The sequence below is a fragment of the Aegilops tauschii genome, chromosome 1 (assembly GCF_002575655.3).
Source record: "Aegilops tauschii subsp. strangulata cultivar AL8/78 chromosome 1, Aet v6.0, whole genome shotgun sequence".
NCBI classification, from domain to species: Eukaryota; Viridiplantae; Streptophyta; class Magnoliopsida; order Poales; family Poaceae; genus Aegilops; species Aegilops tauschii.
Window position 1 is genome coordinate 120,331,836 of NC_053035.3, and position 25,046 is coordinate 120,356,881.

General features: G+C 43.1%; 2 long non-coding RNA genes across 2 annotated transcripts; both read left to right on the forward strand.

Annotated features, from left to right (window-relative positions):
- The first annotated feature begins 2,492 nt into the window (after positions 1–2,492).
- LOC109771883 (uncharacterized) lies at positions 2,493–4,819 on the forward strand. The gene is made up of 3 exons (XR_002234947.4): positions 2,493–2,943; positions 3,073–3,138; positions 3,388–4,819. It is a non-coding gene; the product is annotated as an uncharacterized lncRNA (long non-coding RNA).
- A 5,438-nt stretch (positions 4,820–10,257) lies between these two features.
- On the forward strand, positions 10,258–11,958 carry LOC141039308 (uncharacterized). The gene is made up of 3 exons (XR_012200236.1): positions 10,258–10,332; positions 10,927–10,988; positions 11,078–11,958. It is a non-coding gene; the product is annotated as an uncharacterized lncRNA (long non-coding RNA).
- The last annotated feature ends 13,088 nt before the right edge of the window (positions 11,959–25,046 follow it).

A 25,046-nucleotide genomic window follows, 5' to 3' on the forward strand; every position in this document is an offset into this window, starting at 1 on the left:
TGGAACCGAACATCCTGATATGCACTTGATATATGCGGAACAAATTTGTGGATTGTTTAAGCTTGCAGGTTTACCCAGGGACCAAGTTATGAAAAAGGTTTTCCCTTTATCTTTGAAGGGAAAAGCATTGGCATGGTATAGGCTATGCGATGATATTGGATCATGGAATTGGAATCGTTTGAAATTGGACTTCCACCAAAAAAATTATCCTATGCATCTAGTTCATCGTGATCGGAATTATATATATAATGTTTGGCCTCGTGAAGGAGAAAGTATTGCTCTAGCTTGGGGGAGGCTTAAGTCAATGTTATATTCATGCCCCAATCATGAGCTCTGAAGAGAAATTATTATCCGGAATTTTTATGCTCGGCTTTCTCGTAATGATCAAACCATGCTTGATACTTCTTGTGCTGGTTCATTTACGAAGAAGACTATTGAATTCTGGTGGGATCTTTTGGAAAGAATTAAACACAACTCTGAAGATTGGGAACTCGACGAAGGTAAAGAGTCAGGTATTAAAATTAAATATGATTGTGTTAAATCTTTTATGGATACCAATGCTTTTCAAAAGTTTAGCACTAAATATGGACTTGACTCTGAGATAGTAGCCTCCTTTTGTGAATCATTTGCTACTCATGTTGAACTCCCTAAAGAGAAGTGGTTTAAATATCACCCACCTATTAAAGAAGAAATTAAAGAACCGGTACCAGTTAAAGAAGAAACTATACTTTATAATGTTGATCCAGTTGTTCCTTTTGCTTATATTCAGAAACCACCTTTCCCTGTTAGGATAAAGGAACATGCTAAAGTTTCAACTGTGGTTAACAAAAGCTATATTAGAACACCTAAACCTGATGAACAAATTAAAGTAGAACCTAGCATTGCTATGGTTAAAGATCTCTTCGAAGACGATATAGATGGGCATGTTATTTACTTCTGTGAAGAAGCTGCTAGAATTACCAAACCTGATAAAAAGGATAAACATAGACCTATTGTTGGCATGCCCATCATCTCAGTTAAAATAGGAGATCACTGTTATCATGGTTTATGTGACATGGGTGCTAGTGTGAGTGCTATTCCTTACACTTTATATCAAGAAATTATGAAAGACATAGCCCCTGCAGAATTAGAAGACATAGATGTTACTATTAAACTTGCTAATAGAGACACCATATCACCGATTGGGATTGTTAGAGATGTTGAAGTCTTGTGTGGGAAAATAAAATACCCTACTGATTTTCTTGTTCTTGGTTCCCCACAAGATGACTTTTGTCCCATTATCTTTGGTAGACCTTTCTTGAATACAGTTAATGCTAAGATAGACTGTAAGAAACAAACTGTTCGTGTTAGCTTTGGTGATGAGTCTCATGAGTTTAATTTTTCCAAGTTTAGTAGAAATCTTCATGAAAAAGAATTGCCTAGTAAGCATGAATTAATTGGTCTTGCTTCTATTGCTGTTCCACCTACTGATCCTTTAGAACAATATTTGCTAGACCATGAAAATGATTTACATATGCATGAAAGAAATGAAATAGACAAAAATTTCTTTGAACAACGTCCTCTGCTTAAACACAATTTGCCTATTGAAACTCTAGGAGGTCCTCCTCCACCTAAAGGTGATCCTGTGTTTGAATTAAAACAATTACCAGACACTTTGAAATATGCTTATCTTGATGAAAAGAAGATATATCATGTTATTATTAGTGCTAACCTTTCAGAACATGAAGAAGAAAGATTATTGAAAGTTCTAAGGAAGCACAGGGCTGCTATTGGATATACTCTTGATGATTTAAAGAGCATTAGTCCCACTCCATGTCAGCACAAAATTGATATGGAACCTGATGCTAAACCCATTGTTGACCACCAACGTCGGTTAAATCCAAAGATGAAGGAAGTGGTAAGAATGGAAATCTTAAAACTTCTGGAAGCAGGTATAATCTATCCTATAGCTGATAGTAGATGGGTAAGTCCTGTTCATTGTGTTCCTAAGAAAGGAGGTATTACTGTTGTTCCTAATGATAAGAATGAACTTATTCCACAAAGAATTGTTACAGGCTATAGAATGGTAATTGATTTTAGAAAATTAAATAAAGCAACTAGAAAAGATCATTACCCTTTGCCATTTATTGATCAAATGCTTGAAAGATTATCTAAGCACACACACTCTTGCTTCCTTCACTACTAGAAATCCCCATTTTACCTAGGGCTAAGACCTTCACTTAGAGCTTATTAATCTCCTCAAGGGAAAGAAAAGCAATTAATAGTACCCCTCTAGGGAAAGATAATTTTGTGGCAAAAAGAACTAAAAAATAAAATTTCCTAAGTACATGTGCCACGTGCATACCATCCACCCCGAAAAACACGAAGATATGGCCTCCCGCGTCAACGACGCGCGCCTTTTATTCCCCCCCGCGCTTTGAGGGCCCATTATGCAGTGATATAGCAATGGGAGAAAGGGCGCGCAGTGGCAATTTTTTTGGCTAAATTAGGTCTCCTTCCCCCGTGCCTCAATCCTTTGCCGCCGCCAGAAAAAATCCCCCTCTCTCTCCCCAATCTTCCTCTCCCACATCGCGATGGCCCGCCGCGCGCCACCACCACGCCGTGCCCCTACCGGCCCTGCTCCGCCACGCCCCTACCAGCCCTGATCCACCGCGTCGCCTCTTCCTCCCCCTTCTCTACCACATCGGTGACCCAATCGGACCATCGGCGGTGGGCACGATGTCCTCACGCGAATTTGACTGCCGCCACCATCACCACCTCCACCTCGAGCTGCTCCTCGATGCGGTTGTCCCCGACGAGCACCGCCCCCACAGGACTGTCCCCGACGAGCTACTCCCCAACGGCCACATCCTCTCCTGCACTGCGAGCACTACAGCGAGGAGGACGCCATCCACTTACCCGCTAGATCAAGATTGCGTCCACCACCTCAACTTCACCCCAAAGGTTCTCTCCTTGTCTCTTGCTCTCTGGTTTAGGTAGTTGTACATGCTCTGATCTTTTTGGTGTTCAAATCTCGCAAGTGATGCTCATCTCTGTGATTTGCTTGTTAAGAAATTATACTGCTTCTTTCAGCTAGCTTGCCGTTGTTGCAGAATATCAGTTTGCCCTTTGCAAGGTCCGCTCCTGCAGGTCTACTAGGTAAATCTTTTTAGTAGTACAGGTCTTTCAATTTAGTTTTTTCAGCTTAAACATGATGTCCAGAACCAGAACATAAAAGTAGAACTTTTACATACATGATCTAGTAGGTAAATCTTTTAATTCCAAGTTCGGATTTAAAGACAGATATATGGTAGCTATGATGTAGATTGTCCATGCCAGTACTCTCCTGTACTAGTATTTTGTTAACTTAAAACATATTTCCTGACTGAATGTTTTTCTGATTTATAGGTACCAAGGAATGTTTAAATACTACATTGGTGTTTTCTAGCTTGGAGAAGCAACATCAACTTGGGATGTAGATTCACCAGTATATGTGCATGCATCTCATAGGGGGAGAGACCTTGCACGGATGTAAGACCATTTTTCTTCTGCTATAGATTCTAGAGTGATGCTTTGCTTAAATTCATATCCATGCATAAAGTCAACATCCAATGAAATATGAGCAAATTATTTTATCTCTGTTATTGTAATTGGGAGCTATGACAACCATATAAACGGATTTAGTATATTTTGATTGCATGGTTTCTTTTTTGCTATTTGAAATATGAATGTGTATCTTTAATCATGATTGTTTATGCATTTTTAAGCATGATTAGAACTGCGCTGAAGATGTGTGCTTAACCGTGTAGTTTTTTCTGCAGCCAAAATTCACCTGAAGCTTTACAGAACTAGCGGAACACTAATTCATAGACCTATCCTTTCCTTTGCTTTGTTTTTCCCGTAGAATAGATTAAGCATAATCTGAGTGGTGTATACGCAACACATTTCTTAATGGCCATGCATGCAATTATAATCTAATTGGGACACAACTAACAAGTTGATTTACATGTTCATGCTCATGTATGTTTTCACAACCTGGCCCTTGTCTTGCAGATCCTCGAAACGAGCCAAGAACCATGAAATGTTTTCACAACCTGGCCCTTGTCATGTATGTTTTACAGATCCTCAAAACGAGCTTAGACTTTGTTTGTTATGCAAGATCTCTTCATGTGTCATAATGATACAAACACGAGCTACATAATTTAGGCATTTACAATTATAAGTAAGTGATAATTTGGCAGAACAACATGTTAGAAATTCGGCAATTTATCATTCTAACTACTGAAATTATAGGATGCACTATTTTTTCAAGTGTGGTGTTTATTCGAGAAGGCAACAAAGAGGTATGGCAGGACTGCTTTGTTGCACATGTTCGAAAGTTGTGCCTTACCTGCTTTAAATATAGTAGTTGAGACTTCTGGGCACATGCCGTTTCATCTCGAGCTTTCTTAACTAATAGAGAAATGAAATAACTTATCAAAGCCTTTTTGTACGGTTTTTCTTTTGACTTCAAAAACATTTTCGCAAATTTCAACTTCATAGCCAGTTTCCAAATTCAAAGAAATCACCTACCATGGCCTTGTTCCTTTTTTTAAACTTCTCATTCTGCATCTTAAACAGCCAAACTCACAGCCATTTCAATGTCAAGCTCGCTGAGCAACTTGAATTCACAATTCATAGCAAATATATGAACAACTAACCATGCTTTATATTTTTGATAGGTGTTCTAAAACTAGAAGCATTTCCTTAGTTCAAACACTGCATCACGTATTTACATGCTACCCTCTTTTGATGTACTTCAACAAGCTTATCAACAAATATATACCAGATGCTACATCGCGTATTATTATTTTGTTAGTGTAGTGATGTCTACTACACAACCTTCTTCTTGTAGACGTTGTTGGGCCTCCAAGTGCAGAGGTCTGTAGGACAGTAGCAAATTTCCCTCAAGTGGATGACTAAGGTTTATCAATCCGTGGGAGGCGTAGGATGAAGATGGTCTCTCTCAAACAACCCTGCAACCAAATAGCAAAGAGTCTCATGTGTCCCCAACACACCCAATACAATGGTAAATTGTATAGGTGCACTAGTTCGGCGAAGAGATGGTGATACAAGTACAATATGGATGGTAGATATAGTTTTTTGTAATCTGAAAATATAAAAACAGCAAGGTAACTAGTAGCAAAACTGAGCGTAAACGGTATTGCAATGCTTCGAAACAAGGACTAGGGTTCATACTTTCACTAGTGCAAGTTCTCTCAACAAGGATAACATAATTACATCATATAACAATCCTTCAACATGCAACAAAGAGTCACTCCAAAGTCACTAATAGCGGAGGACAAACGAAGAGATTAATGTAGGGTACGAAACCACCTCAAAGTTATTCTTTCCGATCAATCCATTGGGCTATTCCTATAAGTGTCACAAACAGCCCTAGAGTTCGTAGTAAAATAACACCTTAAGACACAAATCAACCAAAACCCTAATGTCACCTAGATACTCCAATGTCACCTCAAGTATCTGTGGGTATGATTATACGATATGAATCACACAATCTCAGATTCATCTATTCAACCAACACAAAGAACTTCAAAGAGTGCCCCAAAGTTTCTACCTGAGAGTCAAGACGAAAACGTGTGCCAATCCCTATGCATAAGTTCACAAGGTCACTGAACCCGCAAGTTGATCGCCAAAACATACATCAAGTAGATCACGTGAATATCCCATTGTCACTATAGATAAGCACATGCAAGACATACATAAAAGTGTTCTCAAATCCTTAAAGACTCAATCTGATAAGATAACCTCAAAGGGAAAAATCAATCCATTACAAGAATATAGAGGGGGAGAAACATCATAAGATCCAACTATAATAGCAAAGCTCGCGGTACATCAAGATTGTGCCATATCAAGAACATGAGAGAGAGATCAAACACATAGATACTGGTACATACCCTCAGCCCCGAGGGTGAACTACTCCATCCTCGTCATGGAGAGCGCCGGGATGATGAAGATGGCCACCGGTGATGATTCCCCCCTCCGGCAGGGTACCGGAACAGGGTCCTGACTGGTTTTTCGTGGCTACAGAGGCTTGCGGCGGCGGAACTCCTGATCTAGGTTATGTTCTGGAAGTTTGAGGATATATAAGAGGTGTTGGCGTTGGGAACAAGTCAGGGGATCCACGAGGCAGCCACAAGGTAGGGGGCGCGCCCAGGGGGGTAGGGCGCGGCCTGCACCCTCGTGGTGGCCCCCGGACTCTTCTGGTCCATCTCCGATGCTCCATGGGCTCTTTCTGGTCCAAAAACAATCTCCATGAATTTTCAGGTCAATTGGACTCTATTTGGTTTCCTTTTCTGCGATACTCAAAAAACAAGGAAAAACGGAAACTGGCACTAGGCTCTAGGTTAATAGGTTAGTCCCAAAAATCATATAAAATAGCATATAAATGCATATAAAACATCCTAGATGGATAATATAATAGCATGGAACAATACAAAATTATATATACGCTAGAGACATATCAAGCATCCCCAAGCTTAATTCCTGCTCGTCCTCGAGTAGGTAAATGATAAAAACAGAATTTTTGATGTGGAATGCTACCTAACATATTTATCAATGTAATCTTCTTTATTGTGGCATGAATGTTCAGATCCGAAAGATTCAAGATAAAAGTTTAATATTGATATAAAAATAATAATACTTCAAGCATACTAACAAAGTAATTATGTCTTCTCAAAATAACATGGCCAAAGAAAGTTCATCCCTATAAAATCATATAGTTTGGTTATGCTCCATCTTAGTCACACAAAATATCCAAATCATGCACAACCCCGATGACAAGCCAAGCAATTGTTTCATACTTTAGTATTCTCAAACTTTTTCAACTTTCACGCAATACATGAGCGTGAGCCAGGGACATAGCACTATAGGTGGAATAGAGTGGTGGTTGTGGAGAAGACAAAAAGGAGGAAGATGGTCTCACATCAACTAGGCGTATCAATGGGCTATGGAGATGCCCATCAATAGATATCAATGTGAGTGAGTAGGGATTGTCGTGCAACGGATGCACTACAGCTATAAATGTATGAAAGCTCAACAAAAAGAAACTAAGTGGGTGTGCATCCAACTTGCTTGCTCACGAAGACCTAGGGCATTTTGAGGAAGCCCATCATTGGAATATACAAGCCAAGTTCTATAACAAAAATTGCCACTAGTATATGAAAGTGACAAAATAAGAGACTCTCTATCATGAAGATCATGGTGCTACTTTGAAGCACAAGTGTGGAAAAAGGATAGTAGCATTGTCCTTTCTCTCTTTTTCTCTCTCTTTTTTGTTTGGCTTGTTTGGCCTCTTTTTTTATTTCCTCACACGGGACAATGCTCTAATAATGATGATCATCATACTTCTATTTATTTACAACTCAAGGATTACAACTCCATACTTAGAACAAAATATGACTCTATATGAGTGCCTCTGACAGTGTACCGGGATGTGCAATGAATCAAGAGTGACATGTATGAAAAAATTATGAATGGTGGCTTTGCCACAAATACGATGTCAACTACATGATCATGCAAGGCAATATGACAATGATGGAGCGTGTCTTAATAGACGGAACAGTGGAAAGTTGCATGGCAATATATCTCGGAATGGCTATGGGAATGCCATAATAGGTAGGTATGGTGGCTATTTTGAGGAAGGTAAATGGTGGGTTTATGGTACCGGCGAAAGTTGCGCGGTACTAGAGAGGCTAGCAACGGTGGAAGGGTGAGAGTGTGTATAATCCATGGACTCAACGTTAGTCATAAAGAACTCACATACTTATTGCAAAAATCTACAAGTCATCAAAACCAAGAACTACGCGCATGCTCCGAGGGGGATAGATTTGTAGGAAAAGACCATCGCTCGTCCCCGACCACCACTCATAAGGAAGACAATCAAAGAAACACCTCATGCTTGAAATTTGTTACACAACGGTTACCATACGTGCATGCTATGGGACTTGCAAACCTCAACACAAGTATTTCTCAAATTCACAATTATCTACTAGCATGACTCTAATATCACCATCTTCATATCTCAAAACAATCATAAGGAATCAAACTTCTCTTCAATGCACTTTATATGAAAGTTTTATTATATCCCTCTTGGATGCCCATCATATTAGGACTAAATTCATAACCAAAGCAAATTACCATGCTGTTCTAAAAGACTCTCAAAATAATATAAGTGAAGCATAAGAGTTCATTAATTTCTTCAAAATAAAACCACCTTCGTTCTCTAAAAGATATAAGTGAAGCACTAGAGCAAACGACAAACTAGTCCGAAAGATATAAGTGAAGATCAATGAGTAGTTGAATAATTATGTAACTATGTGAAGACTCTCTAACATTTAAGAATTTTAGATCTTGGGATATTATTCAAACAGAAAGCAAAACAAAATAAAACAAAATGACGCTCCAAGCAAAACACATATCATGTGGTGAATAAAAATATAGCTCCAAGTAAAGTTACCGATGAACGAAGACGAAAGAGGGGATGCCTTCCGGGGCATCCCCAAGCTTAGGCTTTTGGTTGTCCTTGAATTTTACCTTGGGGTGCCTTGGGAATCCCCAAGCTTAGGATCTTGCCACACCTTATTCCAAAATCCATCAAATCTTTACCCAAAAACATGAAAACTTCACAACACAAAACTTCAACAGGAAATCTCATGAGCTCCGTTAGTATAAGAAAATAAACCACCACTTTAACACTACTGGAATCAGCTATTTTGCCATCTGCCAGCTCTTTGCCGTCTGCTAGCTGACGGCAAAGAAGCTCTTTGCCATCAGCTACCCAAAAGCAGACGGCAAAGAAATGGCAGACGACAAAACAGGTCTTTGCCATCTGCTAGCTCTTTGCCGTCCGCTAGCACACGGCAAAGAATCTTTGTCGTCCGCTGGCAGACGGCAAAGAGAGAGGTGGACCCCACCCCCCGCCCGTTTAGAAAAAACTTAACGCCCCACCTCTTTGCCGTCTGCTAGCAGATGGCAAAGAGACATAAAGGCGGACGGCAAAGATTGGCGGACGGCAAAGAGGAGAGTAACTAACGGCCCCTACCCCCCCCCCCCGCCCGTTACTCTCTCTTCTCTCCCTCTCTCCTCCCCGACGCGCCCCGCCACCACATCCCACCCCATCGCCGCCGCCGCCGCCCGCCGCCGCCCCGTCGCCCCCCCCACCCCTCCGCCCCGTCGTCCCCCACCCCTCCGCCCCCACCCCACCCGCCGACGCCCCGTCGCCCCGCCACCCGCCGCCCGGCGCCGCCCCCAGCACCGCCCCCGACGCCCCGTCGCCCCGCCACCTGCAACTCCGGCGCCGCCCCCGACACCGCCCCCGCCGCCCGGTGCCCCCCCGCCACCGCCCCCGCCGACCATCCCATTGCTCCGGTGAGGGACCAATTTTTTTCTGTTTAATTGTTAGTGCTAGATTGTGTTAGTGTTAGTGTTAGAAAAGAATGAGAAGAAGTAGAAGTAGTAGAAGAAGTAGAAGAAGAAAAGAGAAGAAGTAGAAAAAGATGAAAAAAGAAAAAGAAGAAAAGAAGTAGAAGAAGAAGAAAGGAAGAAAAGAAAAGAAGTACAAAAAAGATGTAAAAAGAAGAAGAAGAAAAGAAGTAGAAGAAGTAGAAGAAGAAGAAAGGAAGAAACGAAAAGAAGTAAAAAAGTAGAAAAAGGATGAAAGAAGAAGAAGAAGAAAGGAAAGAAGAAGAAGAAGAAGAAGAAGAAGAGAAAGAAAGAACAAGACCCCTCCGGCCTCACCCCACCCGCCGACACCCCGACCCCGACACCACACCCCGACCCCGACACGACACCCCGACCCCCTGACCCCGACACCCCGACTCCGACACCACACCCCGACACCTCGACACGACACCCCGACACCCGACCCCCCGACCCCCTGACACGACACCCCGACACCCGACCCCCTGACCCCCCAACCCCGACACCACACCCCAACACCCGACCCCGACTCCACCCTGACACCCGACCCCCTAACCCCCTGACCCCGACACGACACCCCGACCCCCCGACCCCGAAACAGCACCCCGACCCCGACACGGCACCCCGACACCGACACGACACCCCGACCCCCGACACCTCCCGAAAAGGTGTTCTTTGGCCTTGCAAAGGCCGATGGGGTCATATATTTGTGAATTATTAGTTAGGTCATATATTTTTCGATTTTGTTATGAAAACATCATATATAATTGTGTTGATCGGGTAGATTTAAATGTGCAGTTGTTTCATCGCTGCGAGGTTTGGTGGTCGACGACCTCGCCGTGCGTTTGACGAGCTCTGCGCCTTCCTTCGTGGGTGAGCACAAATGACATGTCCTCCTCCCCCGTTAATTATTTGTTCTGTTCCGGTGTTCGTGCCGATGAAACTTGATAGCTAGCTATATATGTGTCTTGAATCATCAGTATGCGTAACCAATATGTGTCTCCCGTTCGAAAGCGTCATAGTTATAAATATGCATGCATTTGCATATTTATAACCTTGATTCTTTCGAATTGTCCAACGCTATCCATGGACAGCCCGAGTATGTTTAGATTGGGTTCGTTTTCCCATATGCTTTGCTCCGGATCTGACGCATAAGTTTCGTCAATGCCTCCCCTGTTGTTCTCCGGGTACACATCCTCTCTGTTTATTGCAGAGACGTGTATCAGGAGAACAGCGGGGAGGTGCTGCCGAAATTTTGCGTAGGATCCGGAGCATAGCATGGGAAAATGAACCCAATCTAAACATACTCGCGTGGGATTAGGACCTATCATTACCTATTAGAGTGTAGGTTGCATGGACGTAATAAAATTGACAAAGTAGATCAACTGATGAATATATACATGGTGAATTATATATATATATTTGTTGTGTGTCTAGTAGCTCTGAAAGTCAAAACCAAATGTGCAGTCTGTGTGCGAGAAGACCGGCAGACTGCTCCACCGATGCCAGTGATTGCTCCTGGGACTACGGTGAGTTTAATTTGAATGGACATTACTTGCTAGTCTTAACATTTGAGTGTCATCATGCTAACAAGACATTGGAAATGATCTTTGGTCAGCGTAACTCCAGACAAGCATCGCACGATCCTTCTCCAGCTACCGACACGAGCCAGCCCGCTCCTACACCTCCTGGATCATGGTAAGTTTATCTAGTGTTTTGCTTAACACATGCATAAAGACCTAGACTTAGCTTTATTTCCTCCAATGCTTACCATAATGACCTAGACTTAGCTTCTTCTCCTCCAAAATGACTTAATAAGCTTACTGACCTCCAAAACCATCCATTTTACCTAAGTTAGCTCTAAAACGATCTGTACTTAGCTTACTTATGTCAAAAATTGCATAATTAGCTTTGTTAGCTCATAAACGATCCATTTTACCTAAGTTAGCTCTAAAATGACCCATTTTACCTTGGTTAGCTTATAAATGATCCAGTTCATCCAAGTTAGCTCAAAAATGACCCATTTTACCTAGATTAGCTCCTAAATGATCCATTTTACCTACGTTAGCTTTAAAATGACCCATTTCACCTAGGTTAGCTCCAAAATGACCCATCTTACCTAGGTTATCTCATAAACGATCCATTTCAACTAATTTAGCTCATAAACGATCCATTTCACCAAGTTAGCTCAAAAACGATCCATTTCACCTAAGTTAGCTCTTAAATGATCCATTTCACCTAAGTTAGCTCAAAAAGATCCATTTCAACTAAATTAGCTCATAAATGATCCATTTCACCTAAGTTAGCTCAAAAACGATCCATTTCAACTAAGTTAGCTCATAAATGATCCATTTCACCTAAGTTAGCTAAAAACGATCCATTTCACCTTAGTTACCTCAAAAACGATCGATTTGACCTTAGTTAGCTCATAAATGACCCATTTCACCTTAGTTACCTCAAAAATGATCCATTTCACCTTAGCTAGCTCATAAACGACCCATTTCAACTTAGTTAGCTCATATATGATCCATTTCACGTAAGTTAGCTCATAAATGACATACTCTTCTTGTTCTAGTCTTCTTCTTGTTCTACTCTTCTTGTTCTAGTCTTCTTCTTGTTCTACTCTTCTTGTTCTAGTCTTCTTATTCTAGTCACCTATTTCTAACTTTCTTATTTTGCCATTTTGCACATTTCATTCACTTCATGGAAGCTAGCTTGCTATGGAGTGCTTGTTTATGTATGGATGGAACTTGTTTATGTATGAATGGATGGATGGAACTTGCTTATGTAATATGTATGGATGGAACTTGCTTATGTATGAATGGATTGAACTTGCTTATGTATGAATGTATGGAACTTATGTGCTGGATATATGTGATATGAATGCCTGTGAAATATATCTATATATGTCATATATATTTGCTGTGAAAATTGTTGGATTTAATAAAAACAGAAAAAAGAGCCAATATGCAGGCTCTTTGCCGTCTGCCACCGACAGCAAAGAGCTCTTTGCCGTCTGCCGCGGACGGCAAAGAAGCCACGTGGCATCCAGCTGTGCTTCCTGGGAGCTGACCCATTTGGTCAGTTTTCCTACAGTGGAAGACGGCAAAGAGTAAACAATTTTGCCGTCAGCGGCGGACGGCAAAGGCCTGCCATGTAGTGACGTGTAGCTGACATCATACGGCGGACGGCAAAGACACTAGAAAGTTTGCCGTCTGCCGCGGACGGCAAGGGCCTGCCGTTAGCCACTTAACGGACTGACAGCGCAATTATTGCCGTCCGCTCTCTTTGCCGTCCGCGGCAGACGGCAAAGGGCCTTTGCCGTCAGCCGCCTGGAAGCAGACGGCAAAGTAGCTCTTTACCGTAGCCTACTTTGCCGGAGCCTTTTGCCGTCCGCAGCTGACGGCAAAGGCCTTTGCCGTCCGCCGTGGCAGACGGCAAAATAGCTGATTCCTGTAGTGTAAGGTACTGTTGTGAACTCATTCTTTATTATATTGGTGTAATATCTACTGTATTACAACTTCTCTATGGTACATACCCTCCGATACTACTCATAGATTCATCAAAATAAGCAAACAACACATAGAATACAGAATCTGTCAAAAAAACAGAACAGCCTGTAGTAATCTGTAACTCCTGAATACTTCTATAACTCCAAAAATTCTGAAATAAATTGGTAGACGTGATGAATTTGTCTATTAATCTTCTGCAAAAAGAATCAACTTAAAAGCACTCTGATGTAAAACATGACAGCTAATCTCGTGACCGCAAAGTTTCTGTTTTTTACAGCAAGATCGCATTAACTTTCACCCAAGTCTTCCCAAAGGTTCTACTTGGCACTTTATTAAAACAAAAGCTATAAAATATGATTACTACAGTAGCTTAATCATGTGTACACACAAAAACAGTAGGGGAAAAACCATTGTTTGTCTCCCAACAAGCGCTTTTCTTTAATGCCTTTTTAGCTAGGCATGATGATTTCAATGATGCTCACATAAAAGATAAGAATTGAAACATAAAGAGAGCATCCTGAAGAATATTACTAGCACATTTATGTCTAACCCACTTCCTATGCATAGGGATTTTTTGAGCAAACAATTTATGGTAACAAGAATCAACTACCATAGGAAAGCAAAACAAGCATAACTTCAAGATTTTAAGCACATAGAGAGGAAACTTGATATTATTGCAATTCCTACAACCATATATTCCTCCCTCATAATAATTTTCATTAGCATCATGAATGAATTCAACAATATAACCATCATATAAAGCATTCTTTTCATGATCTACAAGTATAGAATTTTTATTACTCTCCACATAAGCAAATTTCTTCTCATGAATAGCAGTGGGAGCAAACTCAACAAAATAACTATCATGTGAGGCATAATCCAATTGAAAATTAAAATCAAGATGAGAAGTTTCATGGTTATCATTGTTCTTTATAGCATACATGTCATCACAATAATCATCATAGATAGCAACTTTGTTCTCATAATCAATTCGAACCTCTTCCGAAATAGTGGATTCATCACTAAATAAAGTCATGACCTCTCCGAAACCACTTTCATCAACATAATCATCATAAAAAGGAGGCATGCTATCATCATAATAAATTTTCTCATCAAAACTTGGGGGACTAAAAATATCATCTTCATCAAACATAGCATCCCCAAGCTTGTGGCTTTGCATATCATTAGCATCATGGATTGTCGGTGGGAAACGACACCTATGGGATCACAAGAATCCCTACTACGGTTGCCGGGGCGCAGGGTTGCAAGAAGAGTAGGATTAGTAGCCAGCACAAGAATCGTTTACCCAGGTTCGGGTCGCGAGGATGCGTAAAACCCTAGTCCTGCTTTGGTGGATGTATTGAGTGTTCTTGAGCCCTTGAACTAGCTATGGTGGCTGAGTAGGTTCAAAGAGCCGAATCCTTCTCCAGTGCGCCATGGGCCTCGTTTTATAGTCGAAAGGGGCTGCCACAGTGACTCACAGGAGGTGGAAAGGTGTACAGTATTACGAGCTTATCGCTCGTATTACAGGACAAGACGCATTTAATGCGCCGCTGAGGTGTCCCCTTGCTTTATTGGGGACGGGAACGGGGCCCGTCCCGTCCGTCGCCGCTTCTCCCCGCTTCGACACGCGCCCAGGCCAGCGGTGCATGCGGTGCCATGTAGGCAGGCAGGCAGCTGAGGTGGCGCGGTGGTAGGGCCTTCACGAAGACCTGCATGCCGCCACGCAGGCACTTGCTGACTTGTCCTGGAAGCTGCATGTTGCCACGCAGGTGCCTACCCAGCTAGTTAGGCTGGTAGCTGCATGCGAACGGCGGTGGAGACTTGGTTGGTGCGGGCCTGGCAGTGGCCCTGCTGGCGCCCTCGGCAAGGGTCTTGTCGGCGGGCCCGGCAAGGGTCTTGCCGTGGTGCGCAGTCGTCCCCGGCAAGGATCTTGCCGGGGGTCTTGTGGCTCTCCTCGGCAAGGATCTTGCCGAGGATCGTTGTCTTCCAATCCTCATCTGATCTTGAATATTCCTTGTCTTCACAAAGATCTGCATGCCACCATGGAGGTGCCTCCCAAGCCCTGGCCCAACGTAGTTGATGGTGTTGGAGACCGTGGGCTCAAGGGTGGCTTACTCCGCTGGTGTGGGCGAGCTGCCCCAGCAAGGGTCTTGCCGGGGGAGCCTTCTTCGTCCTACTGCTTCTTTGTGGTCTTGGCCTTGGCGTTGCTCTGGCTGTCTTGGGCTTCGGTTTTACCTTGGTTCACCTCCCCTGTTCTGCTTGGTGCGGCCGTGGGTGCGGCTCCGACTGTCCGTGCACAGGTAAAGGGGTACAAAGGTGCACCCCTTCTTTTGTACACTCACATGGATATTCAAAGAATTCATACTAACAACATTGCAATCATGCTCATCATTCAAAGATTGTATGCCAAACATTTTATTGCATTCTTCTTCTAACATTTTGGCACAATTATCGGAATCCTTATTTTCACGAAAGATATTAAAAAGATGAAGCATATGAGGCACCCTCAATTCCATTTGTTTGTAGTTTTCTTTTATAAACTAAACTAGTGATAAAACAAGAAACTAAAAGATTCAATTTCAAGATCTACAGATATACGTTCAAGCACTAACCTCCCCGGCAACGGCGCCAGAAAAGAGCTTAGTTGACGGGGTGTTAGTGCCGCTTACCTAGCCTCCCTAGCAACGGCGCCAGAAAAGAGCTTGATGTCTACTACACAACCTTCTTCTTGTAGATGTTGTTGGGCCTCCAAGTGCAGAGGTTTGTAGGACAGTAGCAAATTACCCTCAAGTGGATGACCTAAGGTTTATCAATCCGTGGGAGGCGTAGGGTGAAGATGGTCTCTCTCAAACAACCCTGCAACAAAATAGCAAATAGTCTCCTGTGTCCCCAGCACACCCAATACAATGGTAAATTGTATAGGTGCACTAGTTCGGCGAAGAGATGGTGATACAAGTGCAATATGGATGGTAGATATATTTTTTGTAATCTGAAAATATAGAAACAGCAAGGTAACTAGTAGCCAAAGTGAGCGTAAACGGTATTGCAATGCTTCGAAACAAGGCCTAGGGTTCATACTTTCACTAGTGCAAGTTCTCTCATCAAGGATAACATAATTAGATCATATAACAATCCCTCAACATGCAACAAAGAGTCACTCCAAAGGCACTAATAGCAGAGAATAAACGAAGAGATTAATGTAGGATACGAAACCACCTCAAAGTTATTCTTTCCGATCAATCCATTGGGCTATTCCTATAAGTGTCACAAACAGCCCTAGAGTTCGTAGTAAAATAACACCTTAGGACACAAATCAACTAAAACCCTAATGTCACCTTGATACTCCAATGTCACCTCAAGTATCTGTGGGTATGATTATACGATATGCATCACACAATCTCAGATTCATCTATCCAACCAACACAAAGAACTTCAAAGAGTGCCCCAAAGTTTCTACCTGAGAGCCAAGACGAAAACGTGTGCCAACCCCTATGCATAAGTTCACAAGGTCACTGAACCCGCAAGTTGATCACCAAAACATACATCAAGTAGATCACGTGAATATCCCATTGTCACCATAGATAAGCACATGCAAGACATACATCAAGTGTTCTCAAATCCTTAAGACTCAATCCGATAAGATAACTTCAAAGGCAAAACTCAATCCATTACAAGAAGATAGAGGGGGAGAAACATCATAAGATCCAACTATAATAGCAAAGCTCGCGATACATCAAGATTGTGCCATATCAAGAACACAAGAGAGAGAGAGAGAGATCAAACACGTAGCTACTGGTACATACCCTCAGCCCCGAGAGTGAACTACTCCCTCCTCATCATGGAGAGCGCCGGGATGATGAAGATGGCCACCGGTGATGATTCCCCCCTCCGGCAGGGTACCGGAACAGGATCCCGATTGGTTTTTGGTGGCTACAGAGGCTTGCGGTGGCGGAACTCCCGATCTAGGTTATGTTCTGGAAGTTTGGGAATATATAAGAGGTGTTGGCGTCAGGAACAAGGTAAGGGCGTCCACGAGGCAGCGACGAGGTAGGGGCGCGCCCAGGGGGGTAGGGCGCGCCCTCCACCCTCGTGGTGGCCTCGGGTCTCTTCTGGTCCATCTCTGATGCTCCGTGGCCTTCTTCTGGTCCAAAAACAATCTCCGTGAATTTTCAGGTCAATTGGACTCCGTGTGGTATTCCTTTTCTGCGATACTCAAAAACAAGGAAAAAACAGAAACTAGCACTACGCTCTAGGTTAATAGGTTAGTCCCAAAAATCATATAAAATAGCATATAAATGCATATAAAACATCCTGGATGGATAATATAATAGCATGGAACAATCAAAAAATTATAGATACGTTGGAGACGTATCATGTAGTCACATGAACTTCATATGATTTAGCTGCATTGTCATATATTTATTCACAAGATCTGCTTGTCTATGTCTGTCAAGACTGGAAATCTCGAGATGGTGATCAAACATTTGGTTGAAGGAATCAGCAAACAGATGTTTTCGAGGTACACCTATGATCTATGTGTCAACTCTCAAAGTCTAGTACTGCAAAACTATTGTATGGCCATGATGATGCTTTATTTAATTTTATGTCTTTTGTGTATACAGACCAATACTTCGTTCTTATTTTCAGTTACTTTCAATCTTGCATGTTATTGCCGCCATGAGTTTTGTATGTCCATGACTGTTGTGATACTGTTAATATGATGCAGATTTGTGTTCTTGTGTATGCTGCAATATTTTTGATATTTTAGAGAAGTGCTAAATTTCTGACCATTATTTTCAACATCATGTTGTGAGCTCTGATGTTCCTCTCAAGACTTGGATCGGCAACCTGATGCAAGTGCTCAAGGGCTATCTGGAGCATGTACTTCTCAAGGCGATGTGTTGCATTTGTAGTTAATTACCATGTTGATTGGAAGTGTTTTGATCTAGCAACACTAGCTGATATGTGGCCTTGTCTATAGCAGACTGTAGATTAAAATTGCAGTGTTTAGACCATTTTGCAACTTAAGCTAGCTTTTTTGGATCGTGGGTGGTATGAATATGTTGTATGATGATGAATATTCGGTCATCTATGAATTATTTGAATTATGGCTGATATATATATATATATATATATATATATATATATATATCCAAATTTGGTGTATTGTTGCTTTGGTTGCGATTGTTTGTTGCAACATGTTTCTAGTATTAATAAATGGTTGATATGAATCCAAATTTATATTTCAAATTATGGATGATATATATATATTTAAACTTGGGTCTCACAAGCTTTCCCTAGGGCAGAACATGTTCCTAGGTATACATGTTTTCCACGCTGGCAAAGGTGACTAGATGTATACTTTCCCTAGGGCATGTGCCCCTAGGTAAAGTTTAATTTCCCTAGGGCTGATAAAAACGCTAGGGAAAACCCTCTTTCTCGTCTAGACTTCACCTAGGGCCCTTTACCTAGGGGAAGCTCTAGGTAAAGCCTTTACCTAGAGTTTTTGGGCATTCACCTAGGGTATTCCGCCCTAGGTAAAATCGTTGATTCTAGTAGTGATTGATGGATATTCTGGCTTTTCACAAATACCTGTTTCTCAACCTGATCAAGAAAATACCACTTTTACTTGTCCCTTTGGAACCTATGCTTATAGAAGTATGCCTTTTGGTGTATGTAATGCACCTGCTACCTTTCAAAGATGTATGACTGCTATATTCTTTGACTTTTGTGAAAAGATTGTTGAAGTTTTCATGGATGACTTTTCTGTTTATGGGAAGTCTTTTGATGATTGTTTAAGCAATCTTGAGAGATTTTTGTAGAGATGTGAACAAACAAATCTTGTCTTGAATTGGGAGAAGTGCCACTTTATGGTTAATGAAGGCATTGTCTTGGGTCATAAAATTTCTGAAAGAGGTATTGAAGTGGACCAAGCTAAGGTTCATGCAATTGAGAAAATGCCATGTCCTAAAGATAGAAAAGGTATTCATAGTTTCCTAGGTCATGCTAGTTTCTGTAGGAGAATTATCAAAGACTTCTCTAAAATTTCTAGGCCTCTCAATAGTCTCTTGCCAAAGGATATTCCCTTTGTTTTTGATGATGATTGTTTAGAAGCCTTTGAAACACTCAAGAAAGCCTTAATTTCTGCATCTATTGTTCAACCACCTGATTGGAACTTGCCTTTTGAAATTATGTGTGATGCTAGTGATTATGCTGTTGGTGCTGTTCTAGGACAAAGAGTTGATAAGAAATTGAATGTTATTCATTATGCTAGTAAAACTCTAGATAGTGCTCAAAGAAATTATGCTACTACTGAAAAAGAATTCTTAGCAGTGGTGTTTGCCTGTGATAAATTTAGACCTTATATTGTTGATTCAAAAGTAAATGTTCACACAGACCATGTTGCTATTAAATATCTTATGGAAAAGAAAGATGTTAAACCTAGACTTATTAGATGAGTTCTCTTGTTGCAAGAATTTGATTGACATATCATTGATAGAAAAGGAGTTGAGAACCCAGTAGCTGATAACTTGTCTAGGCTTGAAAATGTGCTTCATGACCCACTACCTATTGATGATAGTTTTCCTGATGAGCAGTTAGCTACAATAAATGTTTCTCATAGTACTCCTTGGTATGCTGATTATTTTATGCTAATTACATTGTTGCTAAATATTTACCACCTAGCTTTACATACCAACAAAAGAAAAAATTCTTCTATGATTTAAGACATTACTTTTGGGATGACCCACATCTTTATAAAGAAGGAGTAGATGGTATTATTAGACGTTGTGTACCTGAGCATGAACAGGGACAAATCCTATGGAAATGTCACTCCGAAGCTTATGGAGGGCATCATGCTGGAGATAGAACTGCTCACAAGGTATTGCAGTCTCGATTTTATTGGCCTACTCTCTTCAAGGATGCCCGTAAGTTTGTCTCATCTTGTGACGAATGTCAAAGAATAGGTAATATCGGTAAGCGTCAAGAAATTCCTATGAATTATTCACTTGCTGTTGAACCATTTGATGTTTGGGGATTTTATTACATGGGACCTTTTCCTTCCTCTAATGGGTATACACATATTTTGGTTGCTGTTGATTATGTTACTAAATGGGTAGAAGCTATTCCAACTAGTAGTTCTGATCACAACACCTCTATTAAAATGCTTAAGGAAGTTATTTTCCCAAGGTTTGGAGTCCCTAGATATTTAATGACTGGTGGTGGTTCACACTTTATTCATGGTGCTTTCCGTAAAATGCTTGCCAAGTATGATGTTAACCGTAGAATTGCAACGCCCTATCATCCTCAGTCTAGTGGTCAAGTTGAACTTAGCAATAGAGAAATAAAATTAATTTTGCAAAAGACTGTCAATAGGTCCAGAAAAAATTGGTCTAAGAAATTAGATGATGCACTTTGGGCTTATAGAACAACATATAAAAATCCTATGGGTATGTCTCCATATAAAATGGTTTATGGAAAATCTTGTCATTTGCCTCTTGAGTTAGAACATAAAGCATATTAGGCAGTTAAAGAGGTTATGTGATATTAGCTCTCTAGATGAATGGAGAACCCAAGCTTATGAGAATGCAAAATTATATAAAGAAAAAGTTAAAAGATGGCATGACAAAAGAATTCAAAAGCTTGAGTTTAAAGTTGTAGAATTTGTTTTTTTGTACAACTCTCGTTTCAGATTCTTTGCAGGAAAACTCCTCTCGAAATGGGAAGGCCCATATGTCATCGAGGAGGTTTACCGGTCTGAAGCCATCAAAATAAATAATCCCGAAGGTACTAACCCGAAGGTTGTCAATGGGCAACGAATAAAGCATTATATCTCAGGTACGCCCATTAATGTTGAAAGCAATATTATCCAAACTTTGACACCGGAAGAACACATAAAAGAGTCCTTCCGGAACACTCCAGAATCATGAAAATAAGGAGGTACGTGATACGGTAAGTAAACGGACTCCGAAAAATCATCAAAAATATTTTTTATCAGTTTTGGAATATTTAAGAATTTTAGGAATAAAGAAACTTCCAGGAAGCATACCTGGTGGGCACAATACACCAGGGCGCGCGCCCAGGTGGGTTGTGCCCACCTGGGACACCTTCCGTACTCCGTTTCTCTTCTGTATGCTTGTCCTCCAAGATAAAAAAAAATCTATATGTACTTCCCGAACCTGTTAATCACCGTATCGTGGAGAAATCCTGTGTTCTATTTTCTTGTTGTTTTCTGCGTAGATCTGAAAATATGTCCTCCCAAGACTCTGAGGGTGAGAGCTATGTTGCTGATCTCATCGCAAACCCCAAGTCCTATGGGGATGAGGGGCACTATAGCTGGACCTCTGAAGAAGAAGAGGATGAATTGGTTCCTTCCCGGTTCAAGGATGAGAGCATGGAGCCATCATGCAAGAGGATAATAAAACTCGAGATAGATAATTGCACAAAAGCAAATGTGATTTATGTGACAAGATCTTGAAGCTAGAGTTGGAAGTCAATGATTTAAAGGAGGATATTGCTCTCCTCAACTACAATATGAAAAAGCTGAAGGCACAATTTTCATGACCACCACAACCTTCTTCTCCACCAAAAGAGAACTGAGTATCGGGTATGTGCACTCCCCTTGGCTTCCGCCAAGCTTGGGGGAGGTGCCCGGTATCGTATCATCCCACTATCTTATTGCCTTTACTTATTTTAGTTCGATCTTTTGCATGAGATGAATAAAAGTTTAGTTTGATCCTTTCTTTTTTAACAGTTTGCTTAGTGATCTATCCTTGTAATCGTGTGCAAGTTATATAATAAAGTTTAGTGTGAGTTTTTGCTTTTTTTATTTTCATGTTGCAAATAAAAGAAAAAAAAATAAAGAAAGAAAAAGAGAAAGGAAATAAATCAATAAGATTATATAATAATTCTATGGTAGGTGATAGCACCACATAAGGAAAAGTATAAGTAGAAAATTTTATTAGAGGTTGACAAACATAGCATTACTACACTACAAAAAAAAGACACATCCGTGACATTTTGGGCCGAACGAAATTTTTTTCTGTCATACTTATGACACTTCTATGACAATAATTGTGACAAAACACGATATCATCATAGATGTGGTGGGGTCCTACTTCTATGACAAAAAATCATGACAGAAAATGGGCTTTTCGTCCTGGGCGGGCCGGAGACGGAGCTGCATGACATTCTTTGGGCCGTCCATGACGGAAAAAACCGTGGTAGAAGCGAGGGCGAGGAAAATATCGGGGTGTTCCCGGTTACGGTGGGTGGTCGGGGCCAAGCGATGCGCGTTTCTCTCGTACACGCACGCGCGTGGGTGCAAGGCATTGGGCTCTAACTGAACCCGAGCGAGGCATTGGGCTCTAACTGAACCCGAGCGATTGCACTGCAGGCTACGCGTTACTGAACCCGAGCGATCGATCGATGCCTGTTAACTGAACCCGATCGAGCGATTCCTTCGCTACTGCTGCTAACTGAAGCCGATCGATGCTGCCTCTGGATGAACAGTGAGCGTCGCTGGGGGGGGGGGGGGGGGTTGGATGAACAGTTCCCGGTGGGGGTGGATGAATAGGACCCCGTGGTGTTTCCTCTGGATGAATAGGACCGCGATCGATCGAGCCGGTTGGGGCTAGATGAACAGGACCCCGTGGAGGGCAGGATGAATAGGACCACCCCGTGGAGGGCAGGATGAACAGTATACGGTGGAGGGCTGGAAGAACAGTAGCCCATGGAGGGGTGGTTGAACAGGAGCCCGTGGAGAGGAGTGGTTGAACAGTAGCCGGTGGAGTAGCGCGCGGTGGAGGCTGGATAAACAGGAGCCCGTGGATGAACAGTCGCAGGTGGAGGCTGGAGGAGGTCGACAGTGGATGAACAGTAGCCCGTGGAGGCTAGAGGGGGTCGGCGGTGGAGGTGAACAGTATCCCGTGGAGTCCCTTTTTGCGGTACGCCACACCCCTCCCGATGAACAGGACCCCCATTTCGACCGTAGCGCTCCAACACAAGTCCGTTTCCTCCGTTTTGCGGTATGCCACACCCCTCCCGATCAACAGGAGCCCCGTTTCGACCGTAGGAGGTCCGTTTCCTCCGTTTTGCGGTACGCCAGACCCCTCCCGATGAACAAGATCCCGTTTCGAACGTGGCCGGTCGAACACAAGGCCATTTCCTCCGTTCTGCGGTACGACAGGCCTCGTTTCCATCGGCTTTTCCGTCCAAGCCGGTTGGCTCCCATGCGTTCCGTTGCCTCCCGATGAACACGACGCATTCCGTTGCCTCCCCATGAACACGACGACGACGCAGTTTCTCCGTTCTGACCCAGCCATGTACACGAGCCCTGGCCGTACGTACGCACGAGTAGGCGTTCGAGACCCCGCCCGTATGTACGTACGTGGCCTTATTTACTTTCTTGCACCCTGGCCGTTGTACGTACGCGTACATGCTACGTGCGCGCCTCTACATCGACCAGTATGTACGTACACGTTCGCGACCAGAATGACAACGCTACGTATGCTTCGACCACGTGGGTCCCGACTGTCAGACACTTCCTTGCCTGCGAAGATGTAGCTGGTGGGTCCCAGCAGTCAGGGGGGTGAATCGGTTTTTTTGCCCGGACGCACTTCCTTGCGTGCGAAGATGTAGCTGGTGGGTCCCAGCAATCAGGGGGAAACATTTTTTTTTGCGAAATACGATGGCCCGGCCGGTGGGTCCCCGCTGTCAGGTGGAGGAATAATTATTTTGCGCGTAATAAGGAGGCACTTCCTTGCTGCGGCCGTGGACCCAGCTGTCAGCCTCTCCACGTATAGTACTCTTCCGATGGAAGTCGTTCCTTGACCACATTGACCACGCTGCGCCGAGAGCACCAGGGCGGTGGACGACGACGAGGCCTAGGAAGGGGACGACGCGGAGCCGGGGAAGACGCGGCAGTGGAAGCCCGCGCGGAGAGGAGTACGAGGGTTCACTGGTTCGGCTGCGGTGTGAGGCTACCGTCGCCGCAGGGCCTGGCCAGCGGTGGGAATAGTAGGGGGTGGTGAGGCCTCCGTGGCAGCACAGCCGACCACGGGAGGCAGGAGCACGCGGCACGACCGGTGTTGCTTTGGGCAGCTGGAGCAAGAAGACTAGAGGTTGAAGAAGCACTACGGCCGTTGGATTGACATCGTAAGGTCACTGGAGCTAGAATCGTTCATATTGACTAAGTTGACAAAGCACTCCGTCCCCGTCAACTTAGTAGGCCCACAAGTCAGCCTCCCACCAAGGTGGGTCCCAACTAGCAGGGGGAGTATTCATTTTTTTGTGCGTAATAAGGAGGCACTTCCGGTGGGTCCGAGCTAACAGCGGGGGGAACGTTTTTTTCGCGAAATACGGTGGCCCGTCCGATGGGTCCCAGCAGTCAGGGGGGAAACATTTTTTTCGCCAAATACGGTGGCCCGTCCAGTGGGTCCCTGTGGTCAGGTGGAGGAATAATTATTTTTCGCGTAATAAGGAGGCACTTCCTTGCGGCTGCCGTGGACCCAGCTGTCAGCCTCTCCACGATAGTACTCTGCTGATGGAAGTCGTTCCTTGACCATGTTGACCACACCGCGCCGAGAGCACCAGGGCGGTGGACGACGGAGAGGCCTAGGAAGGGGACGACACGGAGCCGGGGAAGACGCGGCAGTGGATGCCCACGCGGAGAGGAGTACGAGGGTTCACTGGTTCGGCTGTGGTGTGAGGCTGCCGTCACCGCAGAATAACAGGGGGTGTGGGTGGGATGCCCTGGCCAGCGGTGGGAGTAGTAGAGGGGCGGTGAGGCCTGCACGGGAGGCGGGAGCAGGCGGTCCCGCCGGCGCTGGATTTGGCGGCTGGAGCAAGAAGATCAGAGATTGAAGAAACACGATGGCCGTTGGATTGACATCCAACGGTTACGTCTGCTACAATCGTTTGTTGACGTATATAATAACTAAAAAAATATTGCATACGCGTCAACTTAATAGGCCCATAAGTCAGACCATTCCCTGTTTTTTAATAATTTATATATAGCTCATTGCGACTTCTTATGCAATTTATTGCAGTCCGTTTTTTTGGTTGGCCAGGGCC